At 42.1% G+C, this 19,753-nt stretch overlaps 1 protein-coding gene across 2 annotated transcripts in view; it reads left to right on the top strand.

The window, feature by feature from the left end:
* Positions 1 to 19,753, top strand: part of DNAJB6 (DnaJ heat shock protein family (Hsp40) member B6) — a 62,587-nt gene that overhangs the window by 29,571 nt on the left and 13,263 nt on the right. The window lies entirely within an intron of this gene.

Here is a 19,753-nt window from a genome sequence, read left to right as displayed (position 1 = left end):
CATTTTTTGTCCTTAAAATTGTTGTAAATTTCTGTATGCACTTTCTTTTTATTATATATGATCAAGGTGAACCATGATCCTTCAGTAGTGCTAGGGCGAGATGTACACTAACACTAGCATGAATCTTGCTTTTTCCAATTTGAAATGTGAGCCAATTAGTAGTTTAAGTCTGCTGTGAAGTTAACATTTCCAGGATAACCTTTTTAAATACTTTCAACATTTTTTTTTTTAAATGTTTAGTAGTGAACAATGTTAATACATTTCTGCTAATGCATTTCTGGTTTAAATAAATTAAGGATGTTTTCTAGTTATGCATGAATGCAGACAACTTAGTAAGTTTTGACAAATGTTTAAATGTGTAATGTAAGCAAAAGATAAACAAAAGTGAAGCCAGTGAGCTGAGTCTTTTGTCATTTGCTAAAAAAAAAAAAAAAAATTTCAAAATGAATAAATGCTGATGTTTGTGGTGCATTCTTTCATGAATGGCATTTGTAACCTTCCTGTGTCTGTGTGTGATTTGGGCAACTTGGGAAAACAGTGCTTTTTTTTTTTTCCTTTCTTTTTTCCTACCACCTTTTTCTTCAGTCTTAAGGATGAGGGCCTTTTTTCTTTAGAGACGTTTTCTTCAGTGTGACTGGAAACATGATATTTAATTTCTTTTCCAAACCTGTATTTGAAGCACCTATTTTTAAGAAGCTTCAGAGGCTGACTCTCTAACTCCATCTTTTGCCCTAGTACATAATTTTGTTTTGGTCTAGGCCTAAAGTAACTCTTTCGGTTTAAAAGTAAATGTAAAGTTTTCTAAAGTTTTAAGTTCTGAGGTTGCTTCAAAAAATAACCTGTAGCGAACATAAAAATACAGGAAAGCATTTAACAATTAAAAAAAGAGAAGACTTTCTCAACAATAAGATTTCTTTGCTTATTTTGAGAACAAACATAATTGCTTTGAAGGAGATTTGTACAAATCATTAGCATTGAAATATCTCACCCTTATTTTTAGTCATCACCCAAAAATCGGAAGATGGATTAATGTGTTTTGTTAAATTAATGGAGTGAAGCAAAGCGTTAATTTGTGGCTAAGACCAGATTTTCAAAGTTTAGTGAAAGATGACTTGATTTCTGTATGTCATAGCGAAAGCATGCAAATAACTATTGGCATATGTTAACACCTGTCAGGTGCTGGGTAATTTCATGCATAAATCATGGATGTACAGTTTTTATCTGTGCACCAGCTTTGAACATCTGGCCTTTATGAAATTCTTTAGGGTGGCTAGGGGTTAAAAAAAAAAAAGCATGGTGTTTTCAAATGATCACTTAATGCCTTCTTGCTGAACACCATCTGCTTTGTACTAACAAATGTGTTGATTATTAAATACATCGAAAAGATTTGTTCATGTTCATCATGCAGGAAAACCAATTCAGCTTAGCCCAAACCAACAATCTAACAGACTGCTACAACAGAATTCGTGTTTGCAGCAAAGTTAGTATGTCTTACATTTGTCCCACTACCATTAATGCTAATTTCATAGAACCAAACAAAATAACAGGTAGAATAAGAAATAACTATGTACTTTGGTTTTGGGACTACAAAAGTTATGTACCTTTTCAAGTTCTTTGCAGAGTTCTTGTTACTTCAGTGTTGTGTTTTTGTTGTAGAAGCACAAACTCAGTTTAGAACTAAACGGTGTTTTCTTGTTAATGCTGTTTTTTCCTTCCCCATGTATGTTCTTTCTTGATCCAGATAACTAAACAGAAAATTTATTTCAAAATCTGGCTTTGTTGTGATGTCTTGAGTTATTAAAATGTTAATTTATATTTAGAGGACATAGTGTGCTCCTTTTAAGTTATGTAAACTGTAAAAAGTGCTTCAAAATTGGTTAACAAAGTCAAATAAAATTAGGACAATCTGAAGTTGGGTTTGAGTTCCTTCCTGTGGATACCCATAGGTTTTGCATTGAGCTGCCAAACTTCACCTGCTATTTTAATCCGTGGTAATCTTCTTTTAACATCTAAAATACCTAGCTCAAGTTAGAACACTATTATGATAACATACCTGCTAGTGGCAAATCTGTGCCCAGAAAAGCGTAGTCCTTCTCACAGCATTATATACAACCGTTTGACTCCAGAGTTCTATAATGAAATCTTTTAACACTAAACTTGCTGAAGATCCAGTGTTGGGGATAGTCTCTCTCCTGCCTTTAAATCCCTGAAGCTGGTTATTGTCAGAGCTGGACAAAATGCAGCATTAAATGGCAGTGCTGCTCGCTCTTGGTAGAAAGAGAAGCTGGCAAAACACAAAAACAGATGCAAAGAAATAAGGCAGCAGAAGGCAGAATTAATCAGTAAAGGTTTCTACAGTACTAAGCAGATAGCCGTGCACCAGCATTTGAACGGGCTGGTGGTTGAACGGGATGGATGCATGGTCTTGGTCCAAGTATAGAATTGGACTGTCAGTTCCAGATGTTAAAAATTGTCACCTTCCTACACTTGACCTAAGCCTAATAGTCTCCTAAATGTATAGACCACAGTTGTTTGGTTTTTTTGGTTTAGTGTTGTTTTTTTTTTTAAAATAACACCACATCCAACTTATTTTTTTGATGCCACTTGTTGCATCCAACTTCATTTTTAATATACAAAACAAATTCTCATTCTATGTTTACTGTGGATCCAATTTAAATTCTTCCTATTATGTACTGAATATTCAGAATTTTTTATTTGTGCTGCTGAAATGAATTTCTTTTTCTTGAAAATCCACTTATTAGGTTCCTCTGAAAAATTTTACATGGCTCCTTACTAATATGTAATTTGCATGTATGTACAAAACTTTCTAGAAGTAATGGATAAAGGGCAGCAAATTTCCTTAAACTCCAGTTTTGGCCACAATAGCATGAAATGCTTAATAACAGAAAAGGTTCTCAATTCTGGCACATGCTAGACATCCAGTGTGCAGTGGCATGAGGTAGCTTTCAAAACCAGGTGCTGTTTGATTAAAAGTACCATTTCTTCATACAGGAGGGATTAATTTTTGAATGGTTAGGGATACCATCCCGTTTAAATTAAGCTTCCTGCAGTGGTTTGGAAAAGCTAAGATGGAGTTTTTGAACCTGCTAAGTCACTTGCTCTTTCATGCTCTGCTTCAAAGTTCATTGGTAGAATACAATAACTTTGTAATGCTTTTTCTTGGTGCAACGTCTTTTTGGTCTCTCGCGCATGGCAGTAACTTCAACGCAATCCACTGTAACACAAGTTTCTCTTTAGATTGCATGGCACCTACCCCTTTCACTTGGCTTTACTCAAGTAGTTTGGGATTTTGCCTTTAGAATGCTTCACATTTTGAAACCGCTGCAGCTCTTGCGGTTCTCAGTTCTTACAATACCTTCTCTGGGAATCACAGGCATTGTTTTGTCGTATAAGTGACAAAGGTGGTCGGCCGAGTAAGCGCACGTGGTGTTTGTGAGATATGTACTGTATCAGCTTCTGATTAATTGATGGGCTGAGCCTTTGAATGCTGAAAACAAGGCTCGTAAAAGACTGAACACCAAAAAAATCTGTAAACAAGCCCAAGGGTTTTATATCTCTCTGTCTGTGTTTGGCTGTCCTGTGTGCCTGCCTCTTTCAGTGTATTAGCTTTAGGTGTAAGTGGAAGTTCATCTTCTCTATTTAGCTGTGCTTACGTGTTTCAGACCATCCCTGGGATGGTCCGGTGATAAAGACAGTTCGATTTCATTTTTTATTTTTGGAAACCTGAGATCCGTTCCTGAATTTGCTTCTGTTCTGTTTGAAAACTGAGCTTGTTTCCAACTTTACCTTAGTTTAACCTGCGATTGTAACCGGATAGTGTTTACCTCTAAAGATCATTGCATTGCAAAATGGATGTGTCAGCTGTACGATGCTTGTGGTCAGAGAATTTTTCAAAAGCACGCAGTGCAATGCATTAATTTAGTGTTAGGAACCTTTCTGTGGAAGCATTGCATAGCACTTTTGGAAAACCTGCCTCTTTGGTCCTGCTTTTTGAATGTCTTAGTATTCAGGCTTGTTTTTAAGTCATGTTGTTCTCACAAGGTAGTTGCAATACTGACATCAGTAATCTGCCAGTCAGCAGCAACCCAGACTTTGAAACTTTACCTTTTTTTAAGGTAAGAAATGGAAGCTTGTTTGCACTGTCTGCTCCCTCTGGTCTTGTTTACTTTGGGACTGAACTGTGACTGTGGTCTTGCTTTATGTAGTACTCAGTTTGGGTTTCCTTGTTGTTATTGCTTGTGTTGAAGTTGTTGTCTTAAGTGAAAAGCTTTTTATCTTCCACCTGAAATGCTGAAATGATCCTTGTGTTGCAGTAGGGTTGGAATGAAACAAATTTACTTTCAGGGCTACAAACTGTAGCTTTTGAATTCATCATTAGAGCGGGTTTACTGCTTGATCTGCTTTGGTGTGGGAAAAAATACCTCGACTAGAGTTGGTTGTTGAGTGAAGTGCACTCCTGAAAAGTTAGAGTAGAAGGTGGTTGGTTTGTACTCTGCTACACAGGTCATACATTCACAAAACAGTAAGCCCTGCTTTTGAGGTGCTGCTGCCAGATTTTTTTAAAAAAAAAATAATTAAAAAAACACTGTGACCATCTGAGCAGTAGCCCTCAGCTTACACAAGCCGACTGCTGTTTCAGACGCATTGAAACTTCTCTGAAAACTATGTTCTGGCAGACTTAGCACTGGGTTAGGTGTTATCTGACTTAGAGCAGCTGGTAGAAAGTTAATTGAAAACCCACGCGAGTGCTACATCCCCTGTCATGCTTACTATGTCTGAAATACATGCGGCAGTTTGGATGTGATAGTACCCAAATCTGAAAGCCATGAGGTCTTGGTGTGAGGTAGATTGCACTGGTGGCCTAAGTGTTAATTATCTTCCAAATAAAGGAAGCTAAAGACTTCTGCTTGGGAAGATGTCAGGTTCGAAATGTGATGGTGGGAATTAAAGTATATTTAATTCAGAAGAGAAGTAAAAAGTTTTATTAAAAGGATGCTGTTAAGTGGAATTGTCTCTTTAGTGCTCTGGTTTCCAATAATGCTAGCTTTCGCAGCACAGTGGGTTCATTTTAAAATCACTAAAAATAGATCGCTTTTGAGCTTGACTTAAAATTGACAATCAAGAAAATAGATTTTTTTAGAGGCTTATGGTAATAACTCGTAAAACATTGTTTTGCTCTATAACTTACCCTTTATGCTGAATCGTAAATGGAAGCTCTTTCAGCTATTCTTTTCAATGCAGCCAACTTGGAATGAACTCGCTAAAAATAGAAAAAAAACCCCTATAGCTGCTAGTTTACCAGTGGTCAAAATAAAGCTGAATCCTTTCATACAATTGAATATTAATCCTGAGAGAGATTAAATATTAACATCTAGTTTGTAAAGATGCTAGTCTCTGACGTGGTATAACAGACAACACAGTACATTGAGAAGGCTTCGGTTTCTCCTTTTACTGACTGTTAAAAATAAAATATGAAATCTCCTGCATTGTTTCTTATTAGTAAATTTATTTGAATGAGTTATTAGTATGGGAGAGGAATCCGGCCTGGGTGACTGGTCATAGAATTCAGATTGCGGAACACACATTCCTGATGGCCAGAAGAGAGAATTATTTAGGCTGTGTCTGTAAGGGAGTTGCTTGAAGCTGCTACCAAAACAGCTAAAGATGCAAAGCAGCAGCTCTGGAATAGGATTCTTCTGTCTCAGCTTGATTGAAATGTGGTCCAGGAGGGGAGTTTACCTGGTGGGGGGGAATTGTAAGTTTGCAGAGGCTTTGACAGATCTGGTGGAAAAGCTGGGCAGATCTTTCGATTTCTCTCCAGAAATACATGCCATGTCTGTGTTAGTCTTTGTAACTGATATATGGCGTAAGATTAACTTGCTTACATGTCGCACATTCGCGTAACTGTCACAATAGCCACCTCTGGCAACCTTTTTTCCTAGGCATGTAGTTGGAGGCTGCCTTTTGCTCTGCGCAGCACAAAACCCAGTACAGAAACTAAAACTGAATTTGTTATCCTGTTGCGATATTTGTGTTGCTCAGCAGCAGGGTACTGTCTTGCTTTTGTGAAAGGGCATATTCTGTAGTGCCAGTCTCCGTCATTCTTCTAAAGGGAGCTAGGCTATTGATATTTTTAAATTGCTTTGGACTTCTCTGTGGATGTATTTCTGGAGGGAAATGGAGAAGACTGACACGGCCAAGGCTGACCCTTTCCTCCAGCCTCTCTTAGCCAGAGTTGGAAGACTAAGCCTTATTGATTCAGAGGACTTTGGCCAGGCTTTCCATACTAATACTGCCTCTTATCAGAAGGCACTTTGGTGCTTTAATTTATTTGGACATGCGCTGTTAAGTAGTGACTCAGACACCTTCCAGAATTAGTCTGCTAATCTGGACGTATACATTTCTTACTACTGGGTGCTTACGGGAAATATGGTCAGGCCCTTATCTCCAAGCGTACTTCAGTAACAAAAGGGTGTTATTCGGCTCTTCTATACAAACTGTGAGCTCAGGAGAGTGGTAGAGAGCTAGAAATTCACTTAAAGCTTGTAGCTGTACGCTTCTACGGGAGAACTTATCTTGGGCCGCATATCTCCAGGACACAGGGCTCTACCCACCCTGGGGACAGTGATGCACAGACATCAATATGATGGATACAAAATGTCCATTTATTTAACTGCGTCACACGCTTATATAGCTCTTGCGCTTCACGTTCCTGCCACTCCTATGGGGAGGAGTCTGTCTTTCCGTCACATCCCGTGATCTTCCGGTCGCCGATCCCTGTCTATTCCCCTACAAAAGCTCTTCTAGATGCATCTGGTATTGTCTGCAAGCATGAGTAACATTCATGAACCTCCTGCCCTCAGCCTTTGACTGAGCTGAATGAGTGCGAAGAGGTAGAAGATTTTTCTCTTGGGGAGATTCACCTTCTGAGTTAGGACAACCACCAGAGTGTTTCTTTCATTAAACACCTATAGTGCTACTTCCGTCTTCTCTAGGCTTGTATGTTTTAGCCCCAAGAAGAAAGGCAAATCTTAATATCCTGGATAGGCACAATGCTGCTTCTCAGTGTAACTTGCAGGGCATGAAACCGGTAAGGGAGAAACAGGAAGGCAGCACAGCCTGTTTTTGTGTTGTTGACGTAAATTTCAAAGCCTTTTTCCTCATTTGGCCTTTGCCTGCCTTATCCCGAAAACCTGACCACGAGTTACTGCAGTGAATGCAGATGCAGTGGGCCTTTGCCTGTTCTCTGCCGGCCCAAGCCCTGTGCTGCTTTGGAGGCTGTTTCGCTGGTGGTGCAGGCAAGGAGGTGCTTCCACAGCCTGAGGATGGTGTGCCAAATTCCAGTTTGATTCTAGAAAAAAAATAAAAATGTGTACACCAGTAAGATAAAACTGTGCATATTAAAGGTCGCCTTGTTTGGAAGAAGGGTATAAACATTTTTATAAGGCTAGACAAATTCAGAGGGGAAGATAAACATACATTTTTTAACACATGGGTGATTAACTGTTGGAAGAACCTGCCAAGAGTTCTCCAAGAGTTTCTCCAACTTTCAGCATTTTAAAAGACTTAGCACTTCCTGAAAAATGTTTTAGTGAGAAGTGAGTGTTTAGACTCTACAGAGAAGTAGCGGAAACCCAGGAGCCTGCGACACAGATAAAGACGCGAGGTAGGGCACAGAGTTCCTCAGGCCTTTCTCCATAGTCTGTGTCTTAGCTTCTTCTCTCCCTCCCCTGATGCGTTAACATCAGTGCACGTGACAGATTCCCTTACTGTGGTTTTGAGACTGGGGGATGCTTCTGTGGTGAAGGAATTTGACGATGGCTGGGCTGCGTGCAGGGGCCGCCTCGCCTGTTGGGAGAGACTGGGGAAAGAGGGTAGCTGGGAAGCGAGGAGACAACGCATGCAAGTAGGGCACAGATAGCACTGCCTGATGACTATTGCCCTAAAGCATCCAGTTTGGGATATGTAGGTGCCAAGAGTGGACTTCGTGTGGGAGAACATGTTCTGGATCTATTAAGGTAAGTTGTTGCTTTACTGTAGTGGGCAAATTGGGTGTTTAGTGACGAGGATGAACCAGGGCAAAGGTGCGGTGACTGTCCCAGGGAATTTGATTTGGAATTTGCATTACAGTGAGCCCTTGCATGTCTCTTCTCTCTTTTCACCAACAACAGACTGCAGAGGTTGAGAGCACCTAATTTGAGCACCTGAGATGAAGATTAGGAATTCTCTTGCTAATGAATCTTATGCCAAAGATTTATTTGGCAGTGGGCAACGTTTTAACAATGTAAAGTTTTTATTTTTAGTGTGTTAAACCTCACGTGGATAGCAGTACGCGTGTTTTGAGTTTTGAGTGACTACAATGAAAAAAGCTGGCTTTTTGTTCATTGGTTCATCTTTGGTAGTGTGCTAAGTGCCTAAGACTGCATTATGTCAAAAAATATTTCTACAGTGAACAGCCAGAGAAGCATCTCTGAGAGGGCTTGTGTGCGTAAAAATACTGTCTATGGGTGCCTGTTTGGGTTTGTATACACCCAGAGCTGCATCTGTTAATCAAGTTTATTTCTAAGAGAAACTTGTGGGCAGGCAAATTCCTGGAATTATAACTCAGCAGCATTTGGGTCACATAACCATAAAACAGCTTGGAACAAAACCAAAACAAACTCTTCTGGCAAAGTCCTGGTATCTCTAGGCCATTCCTAATTTTCTGGGGAAGGTGTCCTGCTCAGAGTGTGCTGGAATTCCAGAACCAAGTCTTAGTTCTTCTACAGTCAAATTAACCATATTTTGAGATCTAAATACTCAGCTCTTAAAATAGCTGTTGTGCAGTCCCCTTTCTGTACAAATGATAAAACTATAAGGCTTTTGCCTTACAGCAGAGTCAGAGGAGTGCAGCTCCACTGGTATAGACACAGCTGTAGTGACAAGGGAGCTTGTTAACGGGAAGGCAAACAAGTGTACATGCTGTACTGCTCTGCCCTTTTCTGGCTTAAAAGAAGCCTTGGACAGAAATCCTTCTGTAGTCGGCAAAATAAACAGTCTGTGTACACCTTGTATGTGTTGACTGTTAGCAGAAAACCACTTACAAACTACTTATTTTTAAATGTCTCAGAGCTGTAACTTGGCAAAGAAAAAGAATTGTATCCGTTTTTAAATCCATATTTTCCAGGGAGCTTCAACGTTTTTGAGCGGCATCCCACATGGAACCTATTTCAGAGTTAGGAAATGCAGTTCTGGTTGCTTGTACAGCTCAAGTCTCCGGTTCCGTGGCTGGAAGAGACGTCACCATGTGTTCTTAGGCAAAACACAGTAATTTCTCTAGACTATCCGGTAGAAAATGACAAAGTAGATGATAGTTTTTACTGTTGCTAAGTAAAAAGAAACTTATGTGTACTTTACTATGCATATTCATATTTTTGAGATGTTCTATCAATGCCAGCTACTACTATACAGTATATAACTTGCAGTATCTACTGCGGGGGGGCTAAATAATTTCAAATCAACTTACTTTTGATTCATCATTAAAGTATTAGCCCGAATGAATTGGAAGATAGTCCTGTTTGAAGGGTTAAAAGAAAGTTGAGTAATTTGTCCTGAATCCTACCATAGCAGTTTTATAGCCATTAATATTTTTTTTATTAAAAAATACAACTCTGTCTTAAAAAATATCATAGAACAGGAGGTGAATTTTAGGTGCTTTCTAATGCACAAGATGCTTCTTGTAGTAAGTCCTTAAAACAAGAAGCTCAATGTAGGGAAATAAAACCTTTTTGTGCAAAGGCACAGGTGTCTAAGCCTCCCTGCTCTGCTTGATGAACAAAAGATTGATTACTCTTACATGGTTTCCACTCTTGCCTCTCCTCTAGCACTTGCTCTGGGATCACATGTGCGCTGTGCTCCTGAAACGTTTACGGGAGGAGATGACTGCAGCCCTGGTAACCCTTTTTGTAGACTTAATCACGAAGCCAAGTGCATGCCCGTGCGGTGTGCTCTGTTGCAGGGGAGGTGCTCGTTGCTCTGGACAGAATAGTTTCCAATAGTGGAAAGCCTTTTTTCACACGAGCTGTCTGAGGGGGGAATTTTGTCTTAACGCCTCCCAGCTTCTCCTGAAACAAAAAGCCAACCCTTTGTTCGTGCCAGGCTCCAGATTCAGCTCACTGTTGTTTTTTCTGGGTGTGGCGCCAAAATTCCCCAAATTATCGGTGTCTCCGGTGTTGAGTATGGACCTGTAAGTGGCGCAGAGCCAAGCTAGCAACCTGAAGTGCAGCTTTACTGTAGGCGAGATGATACATTGCTAACGTCGCCTCTCCGGTTTTCTATTTTTGTAACAGTTCTGGCTATTCTTCCCTTAAAATATTGGCCCTTCAAATTTGCACTTGAAACTGTGATAGAGACGGACACTCTGAGGTGCTAGCTGAGCTCTCATCAACATCCAGTATATTAGTGTTACAACAGTGTGGGGTTTGTTATTGGTTTATCTTCTTAATAGAAATTCAGTGCTTTGAAGGATTTTGCAAACAGATTCCACCTCCTGGAAGGTGAAACTACTGCTTTGCCTGCTGTAATTTTTTTTTCCAGTCCACCATTTAGTTTTGACTAAGCAACTTTTTCTTTAGACAAACAGCTGTTAATTTTTTTATTTAGTATTTCTAAAAATTACTGTAAAAGGAGATTGTTTCTGCAGGGATGCCAGGCCGTATCCAATACCAGAAGTTCAGGCAAGGTCAGAATTTTAATTGGAAAGTGATGAAATGTTCTCAAAAGTGCAAAGTCTGCAGCTTTTTATGTCAGTCGCTGACTTGCATGATAACAGATGTAGGTGGACCTCAGTCTTACCTGTTGTGCATCTGTTCTAGGTTTCCTTTCCATATCGCAGTGCTGACTGCAGGACATTTTCAACCCTGCAAAGGGAGCAATAATGATCTTACAAGGCCGAGGAGAAACGCTGTAGTGTAAATGAAGTTCGACATCTTCAAACGTAGTAAAACTCTTGGCAAATGTTTCTGAGAAGATTCTGAGTTTGCTGGTGTTCAAGGGGGACGTGGATTAGCTTTGCTGGATCCTGCACCTCGGGCTGCTAGTAGCAGAAAATTGTCTTGGTAGTTAAACAGTTAAAGCCTCTGCAGTTTCGATGATTTGTTTTTAAAGTTTTTCAAATATTTATGCCATGGTGTAATGAATCTGCTGACAAATAGTCACTTAAACATTTGGAGCTTTCACTGCCATTACAGTGTTAGAGGAGATGCGGGTATGCCTGTAGGCCGGGTGATTTTGAGCAGGAGGTTGTTAGGGCAGCTTCGGGTGTGGAGCAGTTGTCCCGTCGCAGAGTTTCGGTGGGTGCATCCCTTCCACTGCCGCATCCGCGTCTCCACTGAGAGCCCGTGGGCATTCGGGTGCTCTTTGCTCCCTTCCGGAGAGTGGCGTTCTCCAATTTCTCTGCCTTTGTGGTAGCTCTTAAATACTGGTTCCCCCCTGTTTTGCTTTGGCCCCAGACACCATGGTTGGAAACGGCTGTTATTGTCCTTGGCGCTTCATCCCCTGGATCTGAGAGGTGTGTTAGAAGGTGGGATGGTGCTGCTGCAGCACTGTAGGATGGGAACAGCCATCGCTCCAGGCACGGGCAGCTCTGGCATGGCCTTCCCAGGAGACGCGTGGCTGTGTTGAGTACACCAAGCAGCGTCCAATGTCGCTGTTCGAACTCTCCAAAACTCACAAAGCTCTCTTGCTAAAACGTTGCCTGTTCCCACTGGGTCTCTGCAGATGGAGCGTATAAACTGACAATACCGTTTCCAGGCACAAAAGATAATTGTAAGTATTGTTATTGTTGGATTGTAGTTGTGTTTCTGATTTGGTGTTTGTTTTTTTTTAATTAAGAAAATTTTAATTTCTGTGCTCTCCCTTTTTTTGGTTATCTTGGTCAGAACTTTAGTTTGAGCAGTGTACACAGAGCAATTTATGTGTATAAATATATGTACGTGTGTACACGTTTGTGTGTACGAACACTTTGTTATCGATAGGCCTTGGATTTGAAAAATTACTTGTTGTATTCCTAAACTATGGCGGGTTTTAAGGCACTGGCTGAAGAGGTTGACTACAGGTGGGGAAGAAAGATGGGAAAATTTGAGAGTTCCCTGATGCATTGGAGATGCCAAACAACAAAAAGTGGTACAGCTGGGGAGTTACGGCCCCTGAAGCACCCTAACTAGGGTTCCTAATTAAATACAGTATTTGGTCAAAATTAGTATTGAACATCAATTTGGAACACCGGGTTTTTTTCAAAGTCAGGCTTCTCATTAGTATGTCAGTATTATTGAACTGAACACCAACTAATGGCTTAGTGCTCTTTTTGTCAGGAGGATGTCAAAAATAGGATTGGGTTTTGTGGTGAAGGTTCATAAAACACTTTGAAACCTATTGAGCCGTCAGAAGAGATGTCCTGTTACTATGAGCACGTGTCATTTTCAGAGTTAATTAAAAGATGATGGTCTTTGGAGCTCTGTAATCAGTGATGTGTGCAGGTCCTGGGAGCTGGGATTTGCTTGCCCTAGTCCTAGTAATGCAGGGACGGATGAGGAATGAACTACACTTTGGGGGGTATAATTGGAGAGGGTGGATATGTCTTCTTTTTTTGTAATTAGTATGTGAAACCCTTAGTGTCATGTTTAAGGCTCAGGGTAGAAGGGAGAATATTTTTCAAATGATTAATCTAACAAGATGAGAGCTTTCAAACTGAGCATTGGCAACGCAAAATAAAATGTGGAGCTTGCTCTTACTGTCTTGTGTCTGTGAGGTTTCAACAGCGTTAATAGCCATTTGATGAGAATATAAACTTGGTGATTTTGTGCTTTTGCCAAATTACTATGGAAGTGTTGACAAAACAGCTGGGGAAGTAATTCATCACATATTTCTGAAGGCACTCATGAGATTCTTTTCTTTTTAAATTTAACTGCATGGCTTTTTGCTTTATATATGATTTTTTTCTCTTACTGTAATCTGGGTTTGCTGTACATAAAGGTTTTGAAGACTGGTTTAAAGCTGATAATCAATGGAAAAATGTGTAACAACTGTATAATTTGCAAATTAGGGAGTGCTCAGAACTGCTCTGGAGATGCTCCTTTTAGTGAGGGCCACTAATGGAAGATGATGTCTTGATATTTTAACTCGCTGGTGTTTAAGAGTTACAAGGATCTGTTCGTTGCAGAAGTAGAAGAGCTCTTTTCCTCTGCTTGCTGTCTGAAGAGTTTTCTAATTAAAACCAGTTTTGCTTGACCTGATGGTGGTAATTCGTAGGAGGACTGAAGGCAAGAAGCAAACTTTAGTCTTTTGGGGTAGCGAAGGGGCCATCGGGTCTCACACTAGGAGGTTCTGGAGCACGATCAAGAGAGGTGCGAAGGTCCACGGGGCTCTGCTCGGGCCGAGGAGAGAGGTGACGCTGGTGGAAGGCACCTTGTGTCTGGGTACGCAGTGGAGGACCTGGCCAGGCTGTGTGTAGTTGCACTGTTTTTTTGTTTGTTTCTCTTCCTCTAAAAGCAAGTATTAAGTTGCATTTTAAGGGCTGGTTCTTTCTTTTTTTCCTCAGTAGGATTTTGGTTTGCACTTCAAATCCAGTTTCAAAGTGAAGCGCAAGCTGCAAGGCTTCCTCGTGGTAGAGATGAAACCTGCAGGGATTTTTGTCTGAGGCTGAAATATAGGTGAGGTGAAAGAAACCTCTGAACACTGAACCCAATCAAGTAATTTGATGTTAGTGATCCCAATTCTGGAGGAAGAGGGGCTGTGTAAGAGAGAGAGACAATTGCAGTGATCTGAGCCCCATCTCACCTACATGTTGTGCAGGGAGTGTGTTGGGGAGAGAAGCCCCAAGCGTAGGAGCCCCTGGTGCAACATTTTAAGCGTGTCTGGGGCAGCACAGCAATGTAGTGGCATACGACGAGACTTGCAGGAAGCTATGCCAGAGATCTGCTGTGACCCTGAAAAGTGTAGAAAGCATCGCAAGTAAAAGTCTTCTCAATTGCTGTTTAAAAATCAGGTTCATTTGTTCAAAGTCTGAGCTTGAAATCTTGCTAATTTGTATTTATATATGTCAAGCTGTGAATCTCATTCCTCATTTTTTTTTCTTCCTTTCAAAATTCATGCAGAAGTGAATAAAAGACCCCAGTGTGATAAAATCTTTTAAAATTAATAAAATTCACTTTGAGCAGCACCATGCAAATGGGGTCATCTCTCTGCTTGCTGAAAACGTGGGGATTCATGTTACCTCCTGCCATTTGTATTTCCCACATCCAATATCTTTAAGATGAGAGCAATTGGCATAATCTATATGGATGCCCTGGTGCGCTTCGACAGAAGCAAAGTAACTGCAAAAGCCTGGATGTGCTCAGCCTGCACTTCTCTCTGGCATCAAATTTAACATAGGACCTTTCACTGGGCTGTAAACGATGTTCTGATGAGTAAGTTTTGGCAGGGAGGAGGTAAATACAGGCTCTCAGTGACTCCCCTATCTATACGTCAGGCTGCAGAGCTTGGTGCCACCTGATACGGTCACACAGGAGTGGCTTTAGCCAGCAATCCCCATTTAGCCGCTCAGGCTCAGGGGAACAGCACGATGACATCTCCTTTCAAAGCAGCCGTTTGCAACACTGCTGTGGATAACCTAGGGTGTATGCGCATTTAATTTTCCCCAGTTTGTTGCTTATTGGGGTATCTTTATGGCAAAACATCATCTTGAGTAGCTTGATGTGCTGAGAATGCGGGATTCGTATTGGTACGCACTGGGCTGAATACAGGACTTAATGGGGTTCTTGGGTGTGTACGGGGGTGGTGGGTAAAATCGGGGTGGCTAAAAAGAAGAAAACCAAAAGGTTGAGCTTTCTAAGGGAGCTGCTGTGGGGTGAGGAGGGTGAGCAGAGCTGGCGTGGGGCTTGCGCTGCCCTGCGCTGCAGGGGTACGGGCTGGGCAGGAACAGCGTGAGCAGCCACCGGAGCAGCTGGATACGAGGGCTAAAGAGAAAAGAGCAAGTCCATTGCCAGCTTTTAAAGCCAGAAGAGCAGAGGATTGCTATGTGCGTTGAGCAAAAAGTACTGAGCCCTGCCCTTTCCCAGATACTGGACGTGCTGCAGCCATGGCTCTCCCAGGACACAAATAGCACTGCAAGCGTCGTTCCATCAGTCTCTGTCCTTTCTCCCAAATCCTATCCCATTTTTTTTTTCCCCATCACTTCCCAGGAACTTCACCAGCACTTCCTGTGCTGTCTCTGGCCACTTATGGACTGGTTTTCCCCCCTCACAGGAAATGCCCAGATCCTGCAGCAGAGGAAATAGTAGTGCTGGTCCTGGCCTGGGAAAGCCCGGCCCAAATCCCCCAAGTTATAACCTTAATACGAGGTTTTGAGTTGGAGCAGGGAGACATAAAGCATATTTGAGCGTGGTGACGCTGGTGACAGCAGAGCTGTGTGGCTTGGAGCCAGCGCAGGGGGTGAGACGGGGAGAGGATGAGGTGTGACATGGCAGCAGGTTTCTGCGGAGGGCACGCATCAAGGGTCTTCAGTTTTCAGCCAGCTGAGCACTCCGGGCACCACTTCAGCTAAATGTTTCCTAGCATCATGCAGGAAAGATGTCTGCCACCACAGCAAACCCTGAATCTCCTCATGCTCTCTCTTTGCATATAGCAGTGATACTGAGAAATCTGCAATTGCTCCAGAAGAAAAATGATTGCCAGTAATTGGTGAAAGCCACTGATTTGTGTGAAATGACTCAAAATGTTGTCCTTCATCCTGTGCTTTAGCTGATAAACTCCCGTTTCAGTTTACAAAAGCTCTGCCGCTAGCAGCAGTGGTGCAGATGGGGCAGCTGCTCCAGCATTCTCTGAATAGTTTCTGAGTGATTTCAGGCGCTTTTGGCTTTCGAGACTACTTGCATTTTTTTTATCAGTAGATTTTAAAATGGCTGCTTTTTCTCATAAGTGTCACATCAAATAGCAAGAGAGATTTTTAAAGGTGTCACTGTCAAACTCAGACAGTTAGATCTTCCAAGGAGGACTTGATGCAAATCTCAATTCTGTTGAGTCTGACAAACCTGACAGCGCATGGGCTGCAAGTGGATTTTATAACTCCCGCAGTTAATTGTCGCAGTATTAGTGTTTCCTGGCATTTAGAAACAAGTTTAAGAACAATTAATCAGAACTTGCTCAACATAGCCTCCAGTAATGGTGAGGGAGTATTTTCTTGCTGAGCGTCTTGCCTACAATTTCAGGAGGGGTGGGTGGGTGTGTACATGCAGTTTCGTAAAATAGCCTGGGCTTGGTGTCTTATGGGCATCCCTCACTCCCATCACAAATTAAAAGACACTCTGATTTTGCAACTTTCTGAAAACAGCTTTCAAGTTTGGTCCCCCAAATTAGACCATTTCCTCTATGTTTTAGTAGAGTTACTTGATCTCCTGATGTTTTCTTTGTGCTATAATATATTAGACATGAAGCTTCTAAGAGAAGAAACAAAAGAAGCAGTTAATCTCCAAGAATTCTTCAGCCCAGGGTAATGCAGGCCTGTAGACAGGTCCTTTCCACTAAATAAGTTCTCAGCTCCGATGGGCTCACCTAAAGCTTGAGATTTCCCAGCAAATGTTGGACTCGAGTCTCAGAAGAACCGTGGTATCTTCTGCTGAGGTAAATGTTTATACCAGAGCTGCTTTAACAGCAGAAAAGTTTATCAGTACAAAGATCTTATCAACAGATTACAAAGTTGTAGTAGTGCTATTGACTTCGGATAAATGTATTTAAATGGGGATTTTTTTTCTCTTTCCCTTTTCGTTGCTCTTTCAGTCACAGCTCAGCTCTCCCTGGCAGCAGCGGATGTAGTTGAGTCATCAGAAACTCCAGTGCCCTCCGTAGGTGCAGGGTAAATTCCACATCCTTGTAATACGGGGAATAAAAATGCAAGCAAAGCTTTTTCTTTTGAACTCTTGTTGTCAGTCAGTATGGGTAGCAGCTCAGACTAACGTCAGACATCCAGTTGAGTCCTCTCTAGAAGCAGCAATATAGTGTCCTGCTCTAAGCTACAGAAAATAGACCACCTCTTAACTTGAAAGTCTTAACATATTAGAAAGAAACTCTGCTGGTCATCATTCAAGAAAGATTTGAATGGAGTAAGTTTCCCGCAAGCTGTCCTTGCGCAACCAGCTCACTGGAGCTTTAGCTCAGAGCTGTCTTGTGTCATTAGATAAAGCCAGGTGTCCCTCACCAGTTGCATCTTTTCCTGATGCTGGTTGCAGGAAGGGCTGTGCGCTGTTCACGGCCTCGGGGAAGTCTTCCTCTGGACTGAGCAAACCGGTGTGCCTACGTTTTGTTTCTTAATACGAGGGAAAACCCCGATTATATATATATTTTTTTTTTTCTTGGTTAGGTGTGTAAGAAAATAGCATGCATGCAGTTGGGCTGCTGTGCGGGAACCCCGAAGGCTCTGCTTCCCCTTGTGTGGGAAGTGACATAGTAAATTTAAATAAGCAGTTCGATATCCTCAGGATGTTTACCCCGCATGTTTCTGTTAATTACTGTCTTGCTGCTAATTACTGCTGATTCCTGGTAGAATTTCAGTGCAGTTCCAGGACGTACGTGAATGTTACTTAAATGTAACACAAAATAATAATGCTAGCCCGTGCAGGGCTGCTCTTTTCTGAAGTGCTCCGTGACTTACCGGTCCCACCTCACCTGGAATATCCTCTGCCGTGGGAGATTTCCCGTGCATTATCTCAGTTTCCCAGGAGCGCATGCGGACGCCCTGGTGTAGCTGGTGGCTCCCCCAAAGCACCCGCCTAGTCCAAGAATTGTACTCGCAGTTTGCCTTAGACATACAAAAACGTTGCGTTGCTGAAAAAATGCGGGTTGGTAGTGACTTTTCTGATAGCGTTGCCCCTCACGATAGGCAATATTGCCCTCTACTGGTTAATTACAGGTTAAAGGATCCATATTTTCCGCTTTCACGTAGCAGCACTTTGCTATGAGAAGTTATTTTTCAGCCCTTCTTGCTTGGAGCAGAAGGCAGTCTTTGGTCCTAATGCACCTTTTGAGGATGCTACAGCTCGTGTTTGATTTCTTTTTCCCCACAAGCTGCTTTTCATTTGGGAGGACCTGGTGCACTCGAACACCAAACTTTAATTAGTGTTTTTCAATGTTAGTAGTAATGCTGAATCCATCATTTTCAGAATTAACCCTTAGAAATGTAACTTCTCCAGACTGGTTTTGCAAGTGAAATAACTGCGAGGTTCTTAATTATTATTTGTATTAGTAGAATAAGACCTTTTGCTTAATGCTGCAGTCTGGATGCTGACTCCAGCACCCCCCAGTAATTGCCCCTTCCCTGCCCCAGCTGGGGCGGCTGCATGGTGAGCTGGATCCAGGCACTGAGCTGGGTTAAAAATAAGCTTGCAAAAAGAGTGTTATTTTTAACCTGGGTCAGTCCTCCGCTTGGGTTCACAGCGCAGCTGCCCAGGCTCTCATGTGGGTGTGCTGGCTTAGATGCGCGGGAGACGGCAAGAAGGAGCCGTGGGGGGAACCGAGGGCTGTTTGAAGCCAGAGCGCCCCTGAAAGTTGCTTCTCAAGTGGATATTCCAGCTCTAAACTCAGCTGCGGACTCCCCCTCCATACCAGCTGTCTTCCTAAAAGCCACTTCCAGGACAAACATCACTGCTGATAAAGCCCCAGCAAACATTTAAACACTTCTTGGTGGTGATGCCCCGTGTGGCTGACCTTTCCCAGAGTAAATTCTTTTCAGGTCTCATGTTTGCAATTGGTACAGCTAGCTTTATTCAGAGTCTGGCCTGAATGTTTCAAATATGTTTAAATATGTAGAACAAGAGAAAACAGTTGTTGCAAATGACACTTTAGTTTTGCTTTGAAAGATGTATTAGTGGTAGATGATCAAAGATTTTGAGGCTCATACTGTGCACAGCACCCTAAATAATTCAATATTTGAATCACAGCTGACATTGTTATGGCATTTAACTAATTTGTGGTGCCGTCCTGCTCTCCTGCAACTTGGACAATTTTTGGGGTCTATTTATTGAATTAAAACTTGTCTTTATTTTAGGGGAAGATGGAAAACTGACTCGCTTGGGTGATTGAGATGGATTTAATCCTTTCAATACTTAAAGGGGGCTTACAAGAAAGATGGGGACAAACTTTTTAATAGGGCCTGTAGCAATAGGACAAGGGGTAATGGTTTTAAACTAGAAGAGGTAGATTTACACTAGATGTAAGGAAGAGATTTTTTACAATGAGGGTGGTGAAGCACTGGCACAGGTTGCCAAGACACGTGGTAGATGCCCCATCCCTGGAAACATTCAAGGCCAGGTGGGACGGGGCTCTGAGCTACCTCATCTAGTTGAAGGTGTCCCTGCTCACTGCAGGGGGGTTGGACTAGATGAGCTCTAAAGGTCCCTTCCAGCCCAAACCACTCTATGATTTAGCTGCACTACGTCCTGTCTGTGTAGTGGTGGGAAGCAGCTCTGCATCCCCCCAGGGCTCTGCTGTGGGGTGAAGGACGGGTGCAGGCAGGTGCACGCAGCCCAGAAATAGGAAGCACAAATTATTCTTCAGGATGGAAACTGGGTAACTTTGTAGTCTAATCAAAGTTAATAAGTTGTTTGACTTCATTGCCACTGTATTCTGAGTTGTGGCGTGCAGGTGCAGCCCTTCTGGTGTGCCAATGCTTTCACAGTCTACCCCAAACAGCAGAGTAATGCTG

The sequence above is a fragment of the Phalacrocorax carbo genome, chromosome 2 (genome assembly GCF_963921805.1).
Source record: "Phalacrocorax carbo chromosome 2, bPhaCar2.1, whole genome shotgun sequence".
Lineage (NCBI taxonomy): Eukaryota > Metazoa > Chordata > Aves > Suliformes > Phalacrocoracidae > Phalacrocorax > Phalacrocorax carbo.
The sequence above is the reverse complement of the archived record's forward strand: the minus strand, read 5'-3'. Positions and strand labels throughout refer to the sequence as shown.